The sequence below is a fragment of the Dermacentor variabilis genome, chromosome 8 (assembly GCF_050947875.1).
Source record: "Dermacentor variabilis isolate Ectoservices chromosome 8, ASM5094787v1, whole genome shotgun sequence".
NCBI lineage: Eukaryota > Metazoa > Arthropoda > Arachnida > Ixodida > Ixodidae > Dermacentor > Dermacentor variabilis.
In genome coordinates, this window is record NC_134575.1 from 29,055,256 (window position 1) to 29,071,114 (window position 15,859).

The 15,859-nt window shown below is 46.5% G+C and overlaps 1 pseudogene; it reads left to right on the plus strand.

Moving 5' to 3' along the window:
* The window catches only part of LOC142591345 (uncharacterized), a 131,028-nt pseudogene that overhangs the window by 99,503 nt on the left and 15,666 nt on the right, over positions 1-15,859 (plus strand).

Sequence of the window (15,859 nt, forward strand, 5' to 3'; positions counted from 1 at the left end):
CGACATGGGATGACGCCAACGATGTGTGGTGGACATTATATATAAAAGACATAGCGGTGTTTAATATGTCAGGCATGCTCAACTTTCAGGGTGGTGTGTTCCGACACGGTTCCAATCGTCCTTTTCTACCTCGCAGCAACTACCAGAAGAGGATGCAGCAGCTCAACGCCATCCGCATCATCCAGAGGAATTGTGCCTCTTACCTCCAGCTTCGCAACTGGGCTTGGTGGCGACTCTACACCAAGGCAAGCTGATCTTTTCCTTTGTCTTTCTCTGCTTGTGCGCGCATCCATTTGTACGTTTCTTCTAGTACATTGGCAAAAGATCAGTCTGCTAAACCGAGATAAGGAGGCAGCGGAAATTGGCTTGAAAATGGCTGAACTGCAGGGTAGCCTTTGGAGTCTTCAGGTCTTTCCAAAACAAGCTTGCATGAATTTATATTCTCGGTGGACTTTCACTTCACGCCAGCAACCATCTTCTGGAGCTGCGTTTGTATATGAGCAATGCATTTGTCTCTTTCATTGACAGTTTCTCATTTGGATGTTTCGATATGTTCATTATGGTAACTTGTTTTCTCAACACTGTTATCATTAACTGATTTGTGATAACTCACTGTACAGTTCTCTCTTTGTTTAACTTAGCTTTGGTATGTTCTTTTCGTTTGCTTGTTTGGAACCCGCCGTGGTTACGGCATTGCACTGCCGAGCTCGGCGTTGCGGTTTTGATCCCGGCTGTGCCGGCCGCATTAAGGGGGGGGGGGGGGGTGAAACGTGAAAAATGCTTGTGTACTTGCATTTAGGTGCACGTTCAAGAAATTCCACGTGGTCAAAATTAATCCGGTAACCCCCACTACGGCGTGCTTCAGAATTGGATCATTGCTCTAACATATAAAACCAGATAACTTTTTTTTGCTTATTTGAAACATGTTTACCAATTCAGTCGACTCTGATCATCTCAATTTTTTTTACTTCCATGTTATTTTTGTTTATATACCTGTTAATGATGGGGTTTAACTGACATCTTTGCTGTATGCAATGCCCCACGAGGGGTCTTTAAGGGTCAGTGAATGATGATAATGATGACGACTAGTGTTCACAACGCCTGCCGTCTCTCTGTGTGCCCGCAGGTGAAACCCCTGCTGCAGGTGACGAAGCAGGAGGAGAAGCTGAATGCCAAGGAGGATGAGCAGAAGGCCATGCGCGACCGCATGGACAAAATGCAGTCTGAGCTCAAAGATGCTGAGCGATGCTTGCAGCAGGTGGGTCTGTGCCACTCATCACAACATCGCCATTTTTTATCTGTGCAGAAAAGTTTTTACGGGTAACCCCTTGAGGCACCAATTAATTGTGTCATTGACTTTTTTTTGCATCCTCAGAATCGTAAAAACCGTGCAGTTGCAGAACGAATTAAGAATTTTGAATTCTTCGGCGGATTTTGTTGAGTTTACAATATGTGGACTCTGCGGTAACGTTAGATATAAAAAGATCGACCATTTCATGCCTAGTATACTTGGCAAGCACCCACCCACCCAACTCCCTGGAAGTATATGCTGGATGTGAAAAAAGCAGCGGACGGGCAAAACATTAGCTGGAATTGTTTAGATTTGGTTTGGCTATTTGAAATGTTCTTGCTTTAATATATTGTTAATGTCATTATTATTTTTTTATGTGTATCTCTGTCTTGGCCTTGTATAGGCTACCTGGGCCCCTCTCGTCAAGCTGTTCGCATGAAGCTTTTAGCCCAGGTGGCTAACCAGAAACGTGGCACAAATAACACAAGGTTGACAGCTGGTGCCTTTGTCTCGACCTCACTGTCTCTGGGACCCTTTCGTGCAGGCGACGGATGAGAAGGTGACGCTCCAGGAGCAGCTCCAGGCGGAGACGGAGCTGTGCGCGGAGGCGGAAGAGATGCGGATGCACCTGGCGACGCGCAAGCAGGAGCTGGAGGAGGTCCTGCACGACCTGGAAGGGCGCGTGGAAGAAGAGGAAGAGCGCTGCCAGCAACTCCTCCAGGACAAGAAGAAGCTCCAGGTCACCATCCAGGACTTGGAGGAACAGTTGAGTGTGCACGGCCGTTGGCCCCACGTTGATCCTGCTTCCGATGCTTTTGGGGTTAGGTTTGGTTAGGTAAGGAACAGTTGAGTGCACTGCTGTCGGCCCTACCTTGGCCAGGCTCCTTATGTTTTAGTTAGGTTAAGTTGGGTGAGGAGGGGAGTCGGGGAGGCAGAAGGTCCAGAGCAGTCGTCTTCGTAGTGTCGCCATCTGAGAAGTCATCATCAGCTACATCCTAGGCTATGGAATGCTTCTATAATTATGTCACGGGAGCATGGTGACAGGGGCATCTAAAGGGAATTCAATAGGTTTGTGCACATAAAGGAAAGTTCACTTCTAAAAAAAGGGCGGCACTTATGCATTTGATGCGACAAGCTTGGTGATGGCCGAATCAAAGGGGAGTGAAAGAAATGCGCAAACTTAAAGGCCAATTTGGTGTTGAGCATTCTCTCCTCTTGTATGGAGCATGCTCTAAAAAAAGTTTACACGCCTTGGAGTGTATCTTGGCCCGAAACGATAGTCTTCTGACAGCCTTGCGTTTTCTTTCATGAAAACTCTGCGCTCATTACTTTCCTTTCAAGGTTGCTATGTCATGCTGATAATGCGCGTGGCGTTCGTGACCTGGAAGAACCTGATGCACAGCATTGAAAAAAAAAATAGCACGCATGATATATGGCGATTATTGTTTGGGAACAAGATAAGTTCCAAAGGTGAAAAGCTTTAGTTAGCCAGGGTCTCCTTGCATGGTGACTCGCACTGGTATTCAAGGAAACTTGTGTCCCTCTTCCTAGAAGTACACGTGAAAAACCAAACATTTTATGAATGACTCTTCAATGGATCACTGCACTCTGTCAGTCAATTTGCAAGTTACACAACGTTTATTGCATGGAAGTATTGTTGAAAGCAGCACACTTAATAATGCAAATGAGGGAAGTTCGAAAGGTTCACATGCACACTCACCTGGGTACTACTTGTTAGGCATGATAGACTGAAGAAAAAAACTTTCACATCGTGGGTTTTGCTTTAGGCACCTTAGACGTTGTTAACCTCGTGTAAAAAAAAACATGTGCATGCTTTTCGTGACGGGGGAAAAAGTGTTTGCCTGGAGTGGCGGTTAAAGGGCATGCTTGAGGGCACTTTGTAGATGTGCTCCTCAGATTGTGCAGAGGTGCACCGTTTTATTGAGCCTTTCTCGAGAACTGGTGAGCTAACGCCAAAGGGCAAGTTGTACTCGAGCAGTAAGACACTCACACACGCACTTCAGACTCTGCAATTTTACGGGGAAAAATTTACTTCTATACTCCAGTGACACGATGCAGACGGTGTCGCTCCTCTCCTACTTTTTTGCTAGCACACCGGGCCGCGTTGGCCAAACGTTCCGCCGTTTCTTGCGCAGAGATGAAAAGAATGACTCAGTGGGAGCTTGCGCCTAAGGGGGGTTGCTTGCTGCAGGTGCGTGACGGTTGCCGCGACAACAGCGCCGTCGGTGAAGTTGCAGCCGGTTGTAGTGTAAAGCGCAAAATTTTTGTCGAGCTTGGTGCCGCCGATGGGACATAGCTAGCTTTGGTCGACATAATTCAGCGAGCCAAAAACGCTGGAGCATAATGTGCCCTAACCTCTTCTCATACATGCCATCTTTGCTTGGTTTTGCAAAATGAATGTGCTGACCAGGGTTAGTGGAATTCCCGTTGCTTTAGAACTTCTGGGGGGGAAAGTAGGGTAGGGGTTCCAACTCTCTAGACAGGACAGAAGTTGTTAGCCTCCAAAAGCTTTGCGAAACTGGGAACAAGAGAACAGTGGCCCGTCTGAAATGCTTAGAGCGAGCTTCTGGTTGGGCGCATGCTCAGGCCTGAACACTTTTGGTGGAGGCTGCATAATTGCACTGTAATGTCTTGCATGCTAGTTTCTTAATTTGGCACGTCCCCCAACCCCTCCCACTGCCACCATACCTGGCAGATGTAGCTGCGAAAACCGACAGACACTGGTGAAACAGCTCTCAGTAGTTGGCTCAGTACTGTTGGCTTTCCTGTCAATTGTGTGGTTGTGCTGATTGGTTAACAGCTGTGATAGTCAATGTGTTTTCAGTGTTTACAGTAGCACGCTGGGCAGGTAATCAGAGTTAATGCTTCTTGTGTGTCTGTTTATGGTTCCTAGAACAGCTGAAATGTCATGACTGGTGTGCCCGGTTGGGCACTGGTGGTGCACGTAGAAATTCTAGCCTTTGTAGATCTAGCTTGATAGGACTACTAGAGTGAGCAGCAGCAGAGAACTGACACGGTTTTAGGCTCATCGTTGGGCTGCCGTATCAAGCCTAGAAGACTGCTTGCAGGGCAAGAGTCAGGTACTTGATCTTGATTTTTATATTGATAGTTTGCTAGAATCTTAGCAAAAAAGGACTTTCTTAAACATTAAATTATAACCCTATTTTGTGCTTTGCAGCATGTGGCCCCATCTAAGGTATCATGTATGCCATGGCTGTTAACACCTGTCGGACTTTGCTGGCAGTAGTTACAGCTTCAGCCAATGCATATAGGCCTTGAAATATATAGACTCTATAGAGTGTAGGTGCTATTCACATCGGCGTTTTCTCAAGTGTCACAGAAGCTCAGTGACATAGAAAATCAATGACACAACTGGGCGACAGTCGATGTGAACGTTCAGTAGGACTGTGTAACAAGTGTCATAACATGCTGTTCGGTACTTAGTGCCAAATTAGAAAGTTCCTCTTTACCCAAGGGTAGCAAATGAATTGAAAGAAAATTGTTTGGCTGGACTTGTGCATGAATCTTGAAAGTAGGTGTTCTTGCACTATGCTTACAGAATGAAATGCGAATGAGACACGCGTGAACAGCTGGGCGAGAAGAAGGCGCAGGTGGAGGAGCTGCAGCGGCAGATGCTCAAGCGGCACGAGGAGCTCGCGCAGGCCCTGCTGCGCTGCGACGAGGAGTCGGCCGCCAAGGGACATGCCCAGAAGGCCTTCCGCGAGCTCGAGGCACAGCTCACCGAGGTGCAGGAGGACCTCGACTCCGAGAAGGTGGCCCGCGCCAAGTCTGAGAAGCTCAAGCGGGACCTGAACGAGGTACGTCAAACCCTGGGCTTTGTCGCCTTGGCCAGTTTGTGAAGTTTGTGGTCGGGAAAGCCACGCCTGCTGGCTATTGTAGTCGGGTCATCACTGCATGCGGGACCTGAACGAGGTACTATGTGAAATGCTGTGCTTTATTTTTAATTCTGTAGCTTTGTCAGTCTGCAAAGCTTGTAGTGAAGCTTGAAGTCGTTAAGCTAACACTTGCTGGATATTGTAGTCTACACAGTGCAACGTACGGTGCTCAGTGATTGAAACTCGATACTCTGAGCACGTGGCAGTGGGAACTTTTTCGCTACCGGCAGGTGCTGGGGACACCGATCTGATGCATTTTTGTATCAAATAAAAGCGAGTGCCTGTCTGATAGATTGCTTGGTGACTGCATTTGGCTCCGTCAATGTTCACCCAGCGTTCACCGGTGGTGCTTAAATGGCTGGCCACCATGCAGTTCAAGTATCGCGTTTCAGTCGCTGGGCACTGTCCATTAGACACTGTGCTTCATCATCATCTTGGCAAGCTTGCGTCATCTTGGCTAGTGTGCCTTGTTTGTCACCCCCTGGCTACGCCACTGGTCGTGATTAACAAAGCCCTTTGTTTCCCTTCTCCTTGCCTCCTTCTTTGTCGTGAGTGTCCAGTGCGTAGACGGAGAGGCTATTCTGTAAGCGTCCACCTAATGGGCACGTACACTTCGTCTGCTACTGAAGTGCTAATTGGCTTGGAGTGCCTGTCACTTTCTGACGCGTACCCCAGCCCAGCCAGTCAGAACTCCATGTAGCAGATGAAGTGGAGGCTTGCAGAATAGCCCCCCAGGTCTACTCCTTGCACCGAGGTACTGCGGTGCCAACAGTCGATGGCAAGCCTCCGCCCCCCCCCCCTTTGTTTTCAGTTCAGCTGTGGCAAGTTGCAGTGCACGTGAAAGCGGTGTTTTGCTTTTCATTTGCTTCGATCAAGGAAAGCACTTCGTTTTGTTGTCCAGGAACTTGAGGCACTGAAGAACGAGCTGCTGGACTCCCTGGACACGACGGCGTCCCAGCGGGAGCTGCAGAAGCAGCGCGAGCAGGAAGTGGTGGGCCTCAAGCGGTCGCTCGAGGAGGAGGCCTAGAGCCACGAGCTGCAGGTGGGCGAGATCAGGCAGAAGCACGCCCAGGCACTCGAGGAGCTCAATGACAAGCTGGACAACCTCAAGAAGGTTAGCAACAAGGAGGCTTCTCTGCGTAGCAGGGCAGGGAGCCGGACGAGTCGGTTCAGGTTCATTTTTCCACCATGAATCTTAACGAACTCATCCAACTTTGTGCCTCGCTACAGTAAATTTCTAGTACAGTGGGCTCTTTTGCGTGTCGTAACTTTGGGCGCGATAACGTAACTCTATTCCAAACAAAAAGTGTTCCAAACTCCGGACGTCAAAATGACGCCACAGTTTCTGCGTATGGGGGCGGGAACCAGCGACGTTTTTCAATCTGCCCAATCAGCAGCCTCCATCGTTGCCGGAAGCATGTTTTGCTTGTTTTTTATTTGCAAAGGGACCGTATAGCAAGTGACATTTAGATATAAACGTCTGATAAAAGAACAATTGTGTGTCGCTGAGAGTAAAAGTGTTTTGTAATGTTTTAACGCAAGACAAGTTGAAGCGCGCTTGAAAGTAAACACAAATATTTTAATTTTTCGAGTCATAGCCACACACGTGCCAATTCCGCATCCAATCCATTTTGCTACGCACACTTAAGATGGCGGCTACGCGAAAACAGCTGATCGGTTCTGTTGGCCGCTCTTGGTGTATTTTTGTCCGTAACGTGATTAGATGAAATCTCGCCGTACGAGGTACTTTCGCCCGAGAAGAATTCTGGAAGCTGTGAACATCAGGAAGACTGTGAAAGCGTAGTGCTCGGTGAGTAAACACATCATTCTTTCTTGTGCTTAGTGACTGAGCAGTAGCATCTGAACATCTGCTGCGGTGATCGCATGGTGTTCACTTTTGCTTTTATTCGCATAGGATACTGAAGAATCGATGAAGGTTGGAAGGCATCTCAACAGATAGCTGGTAAGCAAACGTTTTCTATAAACGATCGCAACTGTCTCCGAATGTAGGTCCTGATTTAAATCGAACGTGGTCTGTAACAGAGAGTCATTTTTTTTTCTCTGCCACACATTGCTGCGCAGTGATACATTCCCCCGTGCGGGCGGTACAGATACTTCTGCTGGATATAACTTGCAGGGGAAATTTTTTTAAAACTGTGTACTGATTTTATTTTTACGGACGATCAGCTCGGCAGCAGCCCCGCAGGCCACCCCGCCAACAGCTGCTGGAGGACGCGTCCTGCAGTACAGCCGCCGAGTATGCGCGGCAGGGGCAGCAAGCTGAGGCGGCAAATGCGGAAGCCGCCAACTTCCATCAGCTGTTGCTGCAGCAAAATAGGCAGGTGCGTACAACTTGGCCGGGTCATTTTTTGAAGAGGTGATTAGTGCACATGGTAATAATGTACATTACAACCATGTTACACATGAGAGGCATCTGTAGTCATTTGGCTCATTGGCTCATGCACGTTTATAAATCTCCTTTGAGGTGTTCTTTAACACATAGCAACTTACAAACCATTTCCATGGTTGCATGTATCGCCACAGCATGATCGTCAATTGTTTAACAATTCAACTAGTCCCCAATACTGTCTTCTGACAGGCAGAGGCAGCTTGGTAGCATTTGCTACGTTTCACACGTTTTTAACATAACAGACCATGTACGTTTGCACGGCCATTTGTCATGTCATATGTAAATGATCTCGCTGCCCTCAAGAGTAACCTTGCTGAAACTGCAACACTTGCAAACAGTGCAAATCGAGCATTTACATTGCATAACCTGTAGCTAACTAAATGAATTTGTTTCGCAGCATCACCAGCAGCTGGTGGAAGAGCAGAGGGCGACCCGGCAGGTCCTGCAGCAGCTGGTAGCCGAGATGCGTAGTTCGCGAGAGGCCACTAGTCTCATCGCAACCACACTGCGCAAGCTGCTGGCTGCCCTGGCTCACCTCCACGAGCCGCCTCAGCTATGAGGGACAGTTTTTTCCCCCCATATCATCCTTTAGTGCTGTGTAGGTACAAGTGTTGCCTATCTTTCAGTTCAAATCACCGCTGCAGCATTTGGTGGTGGTGCCCATACGTCCTCGCAAGCTGTTGTGCCGCCAAGTTGTAGCTAGTCTTGTGAACTGATGTGCAGGTCATGCGTGATCATGGCAGCCAAGACTGATAGTGCTGTGATGTCACTTGAAACACGAATGCATGTTTTTTTTTCTATGTAGCACTAAAGGATGATATGGCTGTTTTCCGTACATTTCTGTCCCTAATCATATATTTTTGCAAGGTAATTTCTCTTATGTGTATTTTCATTTGTAGTGCAAGTTTGCCCAAGTGAGGCATTATATAACTTATATGTAGAATTTTTGCATTGCTGTTCCTAACTGTATTTTTTTCCCCAAGTTCATTTCTTTTCGTGTGTATTTTTATTTGACCAAGTGAGACGGTATAACTTATATGTACAATTTTTGCCATATTTTCATTAGGTGTTCACTTTTGTTTCGCTGTTACTGATATGTTTCAATGTGCACTGTTCTTCCACGGAAGATGCACTATGCAATCACTTTTACGGCAACTACGACATTGTCTCGCACACCATACAGGTGCACTTAATAACTACAATGCTGTGATAACTGGAAATCAATTTTCATGCCATGTGTATGTCATGTTTGTAATGTCAAACCTTTCGTGCCTACGCAAAGTGGCCGAATTGGTATTTTTGTTAACACCAAGCACCTGTTACTTGTGATGGTTATTGTGATATTTCAGGTGTCCTTACCTATGATAGCAACACAATCTAGTCCCCATTGTAGTACAGAAGAGCTTGCGACATACGTAACGGAGCCATCGATGTGGCCGCTATTTTGACATTCACTGCCAGGCTGCTCTTGCAGCCGTTATATGAAATACCGTTGAAGTGCCAAGCATTTTCACACTTGTTCCTTAAAAGCATGTCATGGCTGCTTTATACTGTGATCTTATTACGGCACTAGTCATTGAAAAGAAACTGTTTTGTACTACAAACATACCAACTACATAATAGACAAGACATCTTTCTTGCTGTTAAGTTGCTGGATGAAGATAAATGGTTGTCTGCGAGTTCAAAAAAATATCATTATGCTCGTGTCATATTTATGCAATTTAACATCTGCCACTGGTAGTGTACTGGGTCCCATGTAGTGAACACCACACGGCTATTTTGGCGCCATGAAGCCATGCTCTGTGTACTTGTCTGTCATTTGCTTTGATGAAAGATGGCATTAAAAATGGATCACATGGTTTTATTTACAATGCAGATATAAATAAACGATTTTAAACAATACAAGTGGCACTTGAAATGACTATTTACAATTTGTGTTCTTTCAATTTCAGAACTCTATTTACATATGTACACTCTCCCAAGGGAGAAGAACGCGCTCGACATGCCAGGCGATTGTTTTCGACATAACTTGGCCTTCTGTCAAGGAACTGTGCGGTGGCTGTGTGGCAAAATAGCGCAGGACCTACAAGGTGCGTGAGAACAGTACACATGGTGGAGCGAGAAGTGTTGTGCTTGGCAGCAGCCCAAATAGGAAGCGAGGAGACGAAGACCAGCCTCCAATGCACAGTGCAGATGGCGGTGACAGTGTCGGTGATGACAGAAGCAACAGCAGCAGCAGCAGCAAATCAATTGGCAAACCCCAGCTGCCCAGAGAAGTGGCTACAACATTCTGCTGATGAACACAAAGTGTTCTATCCACAGGTACTAAATGAAAGGCTCTCATGTAGTGTCACAGTGGAATGATGCAATCATCTCCGGTAGTAACAGCTCACTGGCAGAGGGCACGTGAAAACGCTGGTTATGATTGAGCAGATTTGTTAAAAAAAACAGCACGCTATCCACTAATTGCACACATTTCTTCACATTGGTTCCTGCTCTCTATTAGGTGTGTAGACAGCAGTAATAAACACCTGCCTGCAGTGTCAGGCACGTGTTTATTGCTGCTGTCGGTGCTACTGTCGACGCAGCCGCCTTCGCACCCTTTTCAGGAAGTGCTGGTGCTGCTGCCGTGTCGTGCCAAATGAGCTAATAACCCTATCCCGGGCAGCACAGCCTCTCAGGTACATCATGCGTGATGCCCTCACTCGGGGAACTCTCTGTGGGGAGGGGTTGCCACTTTCATCGTCACTGCTGCTGTTGCTGCTGTCATCACTAACATCATCCAAGAACACGTCACCTTCATCAAGACACAAGTTGTGCAACACTGCACATGCTGCAACGATGTTGGCAGCGCGGTCTGGCTCGTAGTGGAGGGCGCGGTACCGCTGAAGGCAGCGGAAGCGGCTCTTCAGAAGCCCAATGCACCGCTCCACTACGGACCGCATGGCAGCATGTGCAGTGTTGTACCTGCCTTCTGCAGTGTGTATGGGAGGGTGGCTTGTGACTGGGGTCAGGAGCCATGGTTCCAGGGGGTAGCCGCTGTCACCTGCAGGATCATAAAACATAGTGTGAAATCTGCACAAAGTTTAGTAGGCGAAGCATGGGTCATGCAAAATATACCTACTACAGAAAGGCTGTAATAAAGAAATGTACAGGCTGAGCACCTGACGCATCTGTGATCACAGATAACAATAGCTGGGACATAGTAGCATCCCTATTTGCAGCAAGGCAGCTCTTTGTGTAGTCTTTATTCACAAATGACTGTCAGTGTAAAAAAGAATGTGACAACGCGTGCACTGTACACCCACATTAAAAATTAGTTTAAAGTACAACGCAGGTGTGTTGTCACTTTGTTTCGTGCAGATACCATTGCAAAATTTCTACATCTCGCCTATACTTAATAACCTGACTATGACATAAGGGGTTCGGGCTTCAATATTCTCCTACGGCGCGAGCACGCTTTGCTGCATGCTGCCAGAATTGCAACTGTACAAAATTTTCCCGCTGCTCACCAAGGAGGTGTTCGCCGGCCTTGGCAATATGCCCCTCCAGGAACCGACGACGCAACCACGTAGTTCTCCAGACGTGGGCGTCGTGGTCTGACCCCGGTCGCAGAGCGTCGACGGCGAGGATCCGCATGCCTGCGTCGCAGATCTGACGAGAGCGCGCACAGCAGATAAGCCACGCGTTGCTATGACGGGCAAATTAGACAAAAATTAAGATACTTACGAACATTGTGTTGAGGGCGTAGTAGCCTTTGCGGCACATGAATGCCGCCTTCTGCTCGCCCTTCGGTGCGATGATGGCTATCAGGCTGCCGTCCACGCATCTGATGACGCCGGGAATGGAGCCGCGTCGAAGGAACCCTTCCTTCACGGCCGCCTTCTCCTCCGACGTCCTCGGGAAATGGACCCACTTGTTGCGGGCCCCGGCGTGGACGATTGCCTCCGCCACGCGTCGCACACACTTGCTGACCGCAGGCTGGGTCACGCCGATCGTCTCCTCGCTCCCTACCGAGGCTTGAAAGCTGCCCGTTGCGAAGAATCGCAACGCGCACAACACTTGCCGCTCCACCGACAGCGCTGAAGTTCTCACGCCTCCGAGTTCCTCCGCCACTTCGTCGCACAGCCACCGCACAGTTTCTTTCTTCAGGCGAAAGTGCCGCCGAAACTGATCGTCTCGCATGTCAAACGCATCCTCGGGCTCCCTCCTCCCGCGCCCGGACTGACGTGCCGCCGCCGCCGCCGCCAACGCAATCACGAAGGCCGCCATTTTTTTCTATTCCAAACGGAACGGGGCACTCACCGGTTGTTCCACGAATTCGCCGGGTTTGTTCGGCATAATTTAGCATAATGAGTGCGTAAACGTCACTTTGACGTGGCAGTTTTTGTGCATTCCTGACGTCGCTTGACAGGCAGGAAAAATGGGCGCGGCCTCAAAAATTCGACCAATGAGCGAGCGGTGTCGGCCATGTTGGAATAGAAACAGAACGAAATAGTTTTACGTTATACCGACCAAATTGACAGCGCTCGTCCTTGTGTTTTCTTCTGTCTGTGTGTGTTTAAGCTGCGTAATTTCCACCATGTCGCCCTGTCATCTCACTTCATCGTGCTGGCGTCGGGGCTGCAGTAAAGATTGCACTCGTCATCGCCGATGTTTCGAGCAGTCTTAGATTTATCCAGCTGATTTCAAACCAACCTAATTGATGTAATGGCAACTTCAGGCATCTAATTATACTTAATGGAATTGTGATAAAAATGCTTGTTGATGTAGCCTAAGTAATTAATGTAATGACACCATAATGTAATTAGCGTAGGAGGATATTAAAGGGTGTGAGTGGATCCTCGGCCCTGCTTCTATCGTAGAATTCTTTTATCCTTACATCCCTGTCTTCTGATCTAAAGGGTCTCGGTTTTTCGCTGAATAATAATAATAATATTAATAACAATAATAATAATAATAATAATAATAAAATGAAAATGTAGGTGCATTTGCCATAGTTGCCCTTTATTTTGCCAAGGACTTCAGTTGCCGTCAGCCTTTGCAGCAGTCGTCTGTAGTGAAACTTGTAGCGAGGTGGGTCCATGGTTGATTTGCACACGTCCGTCGCTCTGACCGACCTTGCCGTCTCCCAAAAAAACGTGCAGGCCAAGGCGACGCTCCAGAAGCAAAAGGCCAACCTGGAGGCCGAGAACGTGGACATGGCCAACGAGATCAAGGCCCTCAGTGCCGCCCGCCAGGAGTCGGACCGGCGTCGCAAGGGCCTGGAGTTCCAGCTGCAGGAGCTGTCGGTCAAGCTTGCCGACCTGGAGCGGGCACGCAGCGACACCACGGAGCGATGCCAGCGCCTGCAGTCCGACCTTGACTAGGCGAAGCGCGCGACTCGAGTTCCTCGAGGGCCCTGTTCAAGAGTGCCCAGGCCTTTGAGATGCAGAATGCCGAAATACAGGTGCGTTGTGATGTGTGGGGCCAAACAAAAGGGAACAACGGATCTGCCTAATCAAAACCATCAGTTGTCCTTGTTTTTTTGCGCAAAAATGAAGACATTAATAACGCGAAAATCGGACATCCACCCGTTCGTAGCAATTGCTACAAAGGAAACCCGTACGGGTTTCCTTTAAAGAAAAGCCTCAGAGTTGAAGAAAAATTCGTCCTGGTCCGGGACTCGAACCTCGGACCACCACCTTTCAGTGGCCCCTTACAAAAATTTTTAGTGACATTTTATAAACCGTCTTTAGACAAATGTTACTAGAACCTATCGACATTCTATACACCGTCTTTAGACACCGTAACAACTTCCTAGTAACCTCCTACCGACTATTGGCCACCTATATTGAATTGAAAGTATAGATATAAAATGTCGATAGAATTCTTACCGACTGCTTATTATCTTATGTCGGTAGAAAGTGTCAACTGTGAAGCGACTATTTATTGACTACCTTTATACATCCTAACAACATGCTAGTAACATCCTGTCGACTATTCGCCACAGACAAATAGTTGACAGGATGTTACTAGGAAGTCGTTAGGATGTATAAAGGTGGTTAATAAAAAGTCGCTTCGCAGTTTTTAGGAAGTACATAAAAATTTTATTCAGAGGTAATTACTTTTGCAATTATATATTGCAAAAATAAGCTTTAATTATTTCTGAATAAAATCTTTATTTACTTCCCAAAAACTGTGCAGCGACTATTTATTAACCACCTTTATATATCCTAACGACTTGCTAGTAACATCCTGTCAACGATCTGTCTGTGGCGAATAGTGATTGCCAAGTGGCTAGGTGTGACATGCAACAGAAGAAGACAGGTTTACATTTGTGCTTGAACACATCCATTTAATATCCCCGGGCTAGTAATGAGGACGAGTTCTCCAGCTGCCCTGGAAGTAGGCTGAAATGTTGCGTTGTGTAGTCTAGAAAAGAGAAGAAAAAAGGCAATATATTAGTTTTGCTACAGTGACATTGCAACACACAATGCATCTGTTTCTTAAAAAGGAAGTGCACAAGACACAAGTTTTCAACCCTGTGAGCTCTAAACATCTCCACCTGTTTTTTGCAAAGTCCTAAAATGCATGAAATGACTGAATTAGTGCATTAGAGCTGGGAGCGTGATGAATGTGCGTAACACCAACAGATGCATGACACATAAGCTCTATCATACCAATTGTCATCTACAAACAAAAGCTGTAAATCAACTTCAGTTTAATGAACTTCGATATTCGTATTGTGACCAGTACATTGAAGTTTCATGTGTGAATTATCTTAGGAAAGGCAAGGTGCCAGTCAGAACTGTGCTGCAGCTTTGCTTGGGCACAGGTACATAGAAGAGTTGACTTTTGTGTTGCACTTAAGAACCACGAAATGATACAAGCAACATGTAAGCAGTTGAACAGGCATTATGGACGTTCTACAGCAAGATTAGAAAATGCCTTTGCTGTGCAGGCAGACATTGTCAAAGCGAGCTTGTTACTAAACATGTTAGCTTTCCACAAGACAGGATATTATATGATCAGTGCATTCATATGACCAGGGCCTCTATCACAAAAATACATATGCCAACAGTAATGACAATTTTCTAGTTATGGTGGCAAAGCTTGCATTAAAATATGCTATTATAATCAGGTTAATAGCCATTTTAGCTGGAAAGAAAGGAGTATACCCTAAGATAGCACTGAAATTGCCATGAAAGGAGTTTTGTTGAAAACTACACAAAGAATATTAAGATGCTTCTTTGTGACACACATACCTAGTATGGTGTTGACCTTCTTGGAATCCAACGGATCCTTCTGTGGAAGACATTTGACAGCCGCCCAAAGAAGGACCTCCCTTCAACGTCTTCTATTGAAAAAGGGGCTTTAAGGAGGCCCTCCGCGAAGTGAAAGCCTGAGTTAGCATCCAGGCACAACCTCTTCAGCAGGCCCTTTTCAACATATACACCGCCACCGATGTCTACCTGTGAAACAATACAAGCACAGATTCATTTTATACATGTATGATCAAGGAATGGTTAGGAAATAGGGTAAGGTTTGCAAAAACAGAAGTAGCTGCTCTTGTTGATTCGGTTTAAAGAACAAAGCAGCCTTACGTATACCATACATGCATTGTACTGAGCTGTGTACTTTTACGTAAGACTAGAAAGTATTGGGAACTTCAATGCGAAAGAAAGACATGCATCTGCCTAGAACTAAGCAAATGTGTGCCACCCCTTGACAGAGAGTGAGATCTGGTGCTGTTTTAGTGATTAGCAGACATTGAAAGCTTCAAGCCTCATCGAGTATTGGGCCAAGCTGTGCTCGATTAGTGACACACTAGTGCTCGAGAACTATCAAACAAGATGCAATTGTCTTCAAATACAATTCTGACTTCCCCTTGCAGACATGTAGTTTTCAATTTACTGACTGCACTTGGGTGTAAAGATTTTGTCTGACAGAGTGAATAAACCACATACACAAGCAGCATTTTCATAGTTAGCATAGTCTTTAATAGGTAGTGATACCTTCAATTTAGAAAGCCCTGTATATTGGGCCTCATCAAACTAATTTCATAAAAGGTTTGTCAAGGTCGAAGCATAGAAGTTTATAGTCATTAGAAGACAGCTGAAAGGAGTTAATTATTGCAATTATTACTGAAAATTAAATTTTAGACAGCTCATCCCTATGAGAAATTGATGCAAGCAGTTTGTATATGACATGTCACATAAGCAATTAGATATCAAAAATAGGGATTAGAGAAAACCTTCC